Raw genomic sequence first — 6348 nt, forward strand, 5'->3', positions numbered from 1 at the left:
GGAGCATGCCGGTGGGACTAGTTTCGTATGGGATTATGTTCAGCATGGATTAGTTGGACCAAAGGGTCTGTTTCCGTGCTGTATGACTCTATGGCTCTGGGAGCAAGCATTGAGCTGAGGGTTGTCAGGTTACTGCTCTCATTTTACAATGTGAATTGTCACTATCTTATTTCTATCCAATAGGGTGGGAGAACGAGAAACTGCATATCAATGAAGTAAGATTAATTATAATGACACGTTAATGTATGTTAATGCTTGCAAATAGGCCTCTCGCCACTCACTAGTAAGAATCTCACTCGCCATTCAATACTTTGTTATAAAATGGACTTTTGCTTTGACACTAGGGACATTATTGCTGACCTCTCAGGATTTTCCCAACTTTCTCTCCAACACTGAAATTGTTCAAGGGCTGGGAAAATTCATGTTGTGTAACAATGACCAGAAACTCTATTTTTGTGATATTACGTTGAGTGAGACATAGATACTTGCAAGGTCACTGGGGTTAAGACACCTGCTGGTACACCTGCAGTGCTTTTAGGAAGAGAATTCCAGGAGTTTGATCCAACAACAATGAAAGAACAGCAATAATACTTCAAGAAGTTTTAGCAAACTATTGCAGAGCAACTTGCATATGGTACACATTGCTGCCACAGTATGCTAACAGTGGAGTAATTGTATGTTTAAGGTAGTAGATGGACTCCCATTTGAGTGAGCTGCTTTATCCTGGATGGTGTCGAGTTTCCTGAGTCTTGTTGAAGCTGCACTAATCCATATAATGTGGAGGGAGTCTAATTTTCTGAAGAGTGGCATTTGTAGCATTTGGGACCTCAAAAGGACATCAAGATGGATCATCCATTCAACCTTCTGGCAGAAGCTGGTTGTAAATGCTTGACTAAATCCAACACCATTTGGAATTCAGTGTGAAAATTACAACTGCTTGGATCAGAAAATCCCTGGATTTTATGGTGATGCATCAAATAACAGCTGTGGTACAGAGAAGAATCTGAGCAGGACACAGAAGTGTTAGATCACTGCCAAGTAGATTAAAGGGACTCAATTCACACAAGCACTTTAGAAGATTTTACTAAATTAGATCTCATAACATTGGAGGTGACACTAGGTGGAGGGCTTTCTTCCATAAGAAATTTATTCAGCTCTCAACTTCTTTGTACCAAATGATATAGATGAAAGAATCGAAAAGATGTGCGTAGGCATAAGTGGGGCCTCTGGACTCTCCAGACCACGGATCTTGAATTTTATATTTGGTGAGCTGCTCAGTATGCTTTCTAAAGTAGACAGGCAGGAGGCTGGAAGAACACAGCTAGCCAGGCAGCATCAGGAGGTAGAGAAGTCAAGATTTTGGGTGTAACCCTTCTTCAGGACCTGTTCTTCCAGCCTCCTGCCTGTCTACCTTGGATTCCAACATCTGCAGTATTTTTCTCTCTAACTCAGTACACTTTCTAAGCAGTCATTCAATATCTCATTTCCTGACTGCCTCCTTGATAAAGGCATGAGTGCCTGCTGATGACATTGAATGTAAGTCTTCTAAAACAAGCAACATAGGAATTAGGAGAGGGAGCCAGGTATTACAGCCCTTTGAGCACTCTCCACATGATTGTGACTGATCTTATCCTGGTCTCTTGTTATGGCAGTGGAGAACTCTCCTGTACCCCATAGTCCTGTATCTCACTTTTCATCAGACACATATCCATTTGCTTCTTTAATCTGTTGATTGATTCTGCCTCCACTGCATTTTGGGACAGGAAATCATTTCATAGAATTATAGAACCCCTACAATGTAGAAACAGACTATCTGGCCCAACAAGTCCACACTGACCCTCCGAAGAGAAACCCACCCAGACCCATTCCCCTACCTTATCACTCTACACTTACACCTAACCTATGCATCCCTGAACACTATGGGCAATTTCGCCTGGCCAATTCACCCTAACCTACACATTTTTGGACTGTGGGAGGAAACCGGAGCACCCGGAGGAAACCCACCCCGACACGGGGAGAATGTGCAAACTCCACACAGACAGTCATCCGAGGCTGGAATCGAAGCCGGGTTCCTGATGCTGTGAGGCTGCAATGCTAACCACTGAGCTACCCTTATGAATTTACTTTGTTAGGCAGGTGCTTTGTTGGGACCTTCATCACCAGAAACTAATGTGAATCATAGAATCATACAGTACAGAAGACGCCTTTTGACCCATTGACTCTGTATTGCCAAAACTACACTAAACTGCATTAGTCCCACTGGCTAGCACTACCCCATAGCTGATGATCAATGCAAAATCCACCCAGATTTTGCCCTCAAGATCTTTTGTTAACTGCTATTGACCTACAGGTTGGGCTCCAACCTTATTTTCCTCCCTATTAAGTTGACCAAGTTTACAAATCTGAGTCCTACCACTCCCTGACTTACTGGCTTTCCTACAGTGTACAATAATGATTTTTGCCTACGGAGATGAAACATTATTAAGCATAGTATTCTAATTAGCTAATAATAAATTTTGATTTTAAAATGTTAATAGTCAAACTATAAATATCTATTAAAATTATTTAAATTAAAATTTTATTGTTGCATTTATGATGCATTTCTGTGTCAAGTTCTGACTCACAACTACTTACATCCTTAATACCATCTTCTTATATGAAAAACAATTTGGACATATATAACCATTTTCCCATGTAAAAGTCTTCAATTCTTTGCAAGGTATTTGGGACCATTTGAAGAGTGCAAAATTAAATGTCACAAGGCACTAGTTAGACTACACTTGGTATACTGTGAAGAGTTTTGATCCCTTTATCTGAGGAATTATATACTGAGATTGGAGGCAGTTGTTGGGGAGATTTCACTGGGGTGTTTAATGTAGGGCTAGGGAGGGTGACACTAGTTCTGCAACAGACACTTCTAGTTCCAGCCCTGAAATGGTTAACAACAGCCAAGCGAGCTGCTGCTGGCGACTGCATGACTACCTGGCTGGAGCTTCTAAGGGATATGCATAATGTTAATTAAATCTTGGAGCCTGTAAATACCAGCCAGTATCAATTGCCCCATCGAAACTCGGGATTAATAAAGAAACCGATCGGAATCTGTAACTGTTAGACAAGTGTGAATTGCTCTATCGGAACCTGTAACTGTTAAGTGTGAATGGCTCTATTTAAGTCTAAAGTTGATAAGTGTAATTGACAATTTAGTTAAACGGAAACTATTGAAAATGGCTAGCCTGTCAGACACATAGTAATTCCTTGAAACAATGAACTATCGAATGCGGGATCGGAACCGCTCCCGGTGATGGCTGAGCCATTGTCAAGCACAGCAGGAGCTGGACAGACACTTCGATGCGGCCAATAGGAGGACGGATCCCCAGCGCACGCAGATGAATGGACCAATGGGGAAGGCGAACTGACCGCGGACTCCAGGCAGCGCGAGGCATAATTGTGTCAAGTTTGAACGAGAAGGGAGAACGCCTTCTCCAACGAATGCATGCTTGTAGATCCGTTGTACCAGTTAAGATTCTGTGAATAAACGGCTGTCTGCGTCTAACCATAGTTGCCAGTGTGAGTCTCTCCTTCCAAAAGAACACGCAAAGACGGGACCCTCCGGGTCCGTCTTAACAGTGGGGAAGTGTTGTAGGGGACGGTGATGTTCACACAGATAGGGGTGTAAGGGCTGGAAAAGTTTATGCAGATGAGTAGATAGGTGGGAATACTGGAAGAGCTTACATTGGCAGGGTGGGTGGTAGTGATGGAGCATGCTACACAGATCGCAGTTCCTTTAGGAACTGGATCGGGACAGTGAGAAGATTATAGGGTCTCCACAGATTGATTGCGTCTTTAGGGTTGGAAGAGGTTCGGTAGATAGGGAAATCTTAAACCCAATGTATACCATCTTCATTTGCCAGACCAGAGCCTCAATATCCCTCATCAGCCAGGGATCCCTAAACCTGCCATTTTCCTTTCAGCCTAACAGTTACATACTGACACTGGATTTTCAGTCTCACACTTTTAAAAGCCTCCCATTTTCCAGTCGTTTCTTTTCCTTCAAACAGACTCACCCGCTCAACCTCTGCTGGATCCTGTTTCATCGCCCCAAAACTGGCTGTGTTCCAGCATAGCTCCTTAACCTGTGGACCTCTCCTATCGTTTTCCATAGTTACGTTAAAACTACCTGACGTTACCTACCTGAGCGCTGACCATATTCGACTTCCTGGATCCATGTTACTGAGCACTTAAAACTGACGAATTTTTTGTTTGCATATTTGTTGTGACCACCGAACATACCCGGGGTGACAGAGGTCGGAACTCTTCTCCTAAAGAGGGTGTAACTGTACAGACGTCTGCCTTAGACCGGTTGTTAAGAGCAGAGATCTGCCACGCGAAGATCAGGTTTTGAAAGACGTACTGTTCTTGACGCGGTTCCCTTCAGGGGAGATCCGACATGGGGGACCTGAATTTCGGACCACCTAAGTTGACTCACCTCAGGACAGCAAGTCCCGGCCCTGCATAAGGAAAGGTTGGACCTGGTGATTGCCCAAGCACCAGAACAAAAGGGAATTATCCTAACAAGATTGAGGGAAACATTTAAAAATCCCACATGAATGATCAAGATTCTGGACGGTCTCTACAGGTCACCACATTATTCGGCTCTCCAAACAATTGAGCTAAGCAAGCCCCCCGCTGGGTGGGCACCCCCGAGCACTGATAGCTCCCGGGAATGGAAAACAAAAATGGTTGTGACCTTTACCCCGCAGTGGCGATACAGACCGGTTTGTTCCCCTAATGGCCCAACTGTTTCGGACGGTCTTACCCGGGAGCTAGACTACTGATTCGAGGAAAGGTGTGTGGGGAGAACTTCCTATTTCTGATTGACACAGGGGCATCTGCCTCCACAATTACTAAATTACCAAGGGGCCTGACCCTCTCGGACAGGATACTGGAGACTGTGGGATTCTCGGGGATGGTCGAGGAACAGCCTTTCACCGTGCCAGCAACAATAACCATCGGGGAACAAAAGATCTCTCTGCTCCTACTCCTGGCCCCAAAGTGTCCAGCTAACCTGCTGGCGAGGGATGCTCTTACCAAGTTAGGGGTCTGCATCCACTGTTCAACTGAGGGGTTGCGACTCCTCTGGCCTGGGGATCCCTCCCCGGACTTAAGGGGAATGGGACAATTCTTGCTTGCCCCCACTTCAGGGGACTCACGAGTTACATCTGTAGACATTTACTGGATTCGTCTGTTGTACGCGTTGGAGGGAAGGGGATTGATGGGGGAATTTGAAAACTGGCTCCCATCTATTCCAAGCTCCCAGACATACCTCCCCCCAAAAAACCCCTACCACGTAACGCTAAATTATGTCACCCATTATGACCCTGAGTACGACGACCGCTTCAACGCCCACCTGGGGGATAGAAGGGATATGATTAAACTCACGTATCTCATCCCCGGGAAGGAAGGGATTGCCGCTGCAGTCAGCCTGCATCCGGACCAGGCAGAGTGGTATCAGCTAGGGGAACAGGCTGCCCCGCATGTCACACTCGCAATAGCACCCGGATCAAAGGCCCGTAACCTGGGACTCATGGTCCTTGCCGCACTACGATGCGAGTACCAAAAAATAGGAGAAGGCCTCGATGAGGTGTCACGCTTCCAGAGACGCCCCATCGATGTGCTAGAAGAAGGGATTTACGAAAAAATGGCGGTGGACAGGTCCCTCCTTTTGGACAATGTCGACCACTGGAAAGCGGCACAACTGCTGCGTGATACAGACCCCGTCCTCTGGACGGTACACACACAGGACACTGGCCAACTGGACGGGGCAGTCCACCTGCAGCTGAAACCTTCCGTTAAACGCTGCATCTGGGTGACACAATATCCTCTCACCTTAGAACAGAGGGAAGGGATTCGCCCAACAATCAGGGGACTGCTAGAAGTGGGGGTCCTCAGGAAAATGAAGGGGGGACACTGGAATACGCCAATCCTTCCCGTCTCCAAGGGGATGGGCAAGGGGTGGCGCATGGTCCATGACCTCCGAAGGATACATGAAGCCACGGAGACTTTAAACCTGAAGGTCCCTGACCCCTACGTTGCACTGCAGGCGCTCACGCCTGCCAGCCGCTTTTTCTCTGTCATAGACCTGGCTAACGCTTTCTTCTGCCTTCCACTGCACCCAGAGTGTCAGGAGTGGTTTGCCTTCACCTTCGAGGGAGAGCGGTACACATACAATCGCCTCCCACAGGGGTACAAAGACTCCCCAGGCCTGTTTAGTGCGGCTTTGCCCCCTATACTTAGACAGATATCGCTTCCCACCAGCACCACAATCATACAGTATGTCGATGATTTGTT

Source organism: Chiloscyllium plagiosum, chromosome 24, assembly GCF_004010195.1.
Source record: "Chiloscyllium plagiosum isolate BGI_BamShark_2017 chromosome 24, ASM401019v2, whole genome shotgun sequence".
In the NCBI taxonomy this organism is placed as follows: Eukaryota; Metazoa; Chordata; class Chondrichthyes; order Orectolobiformes; family Hemiscylliidae; genus Chiloscyllium; species Chiloscyllium plagiosum.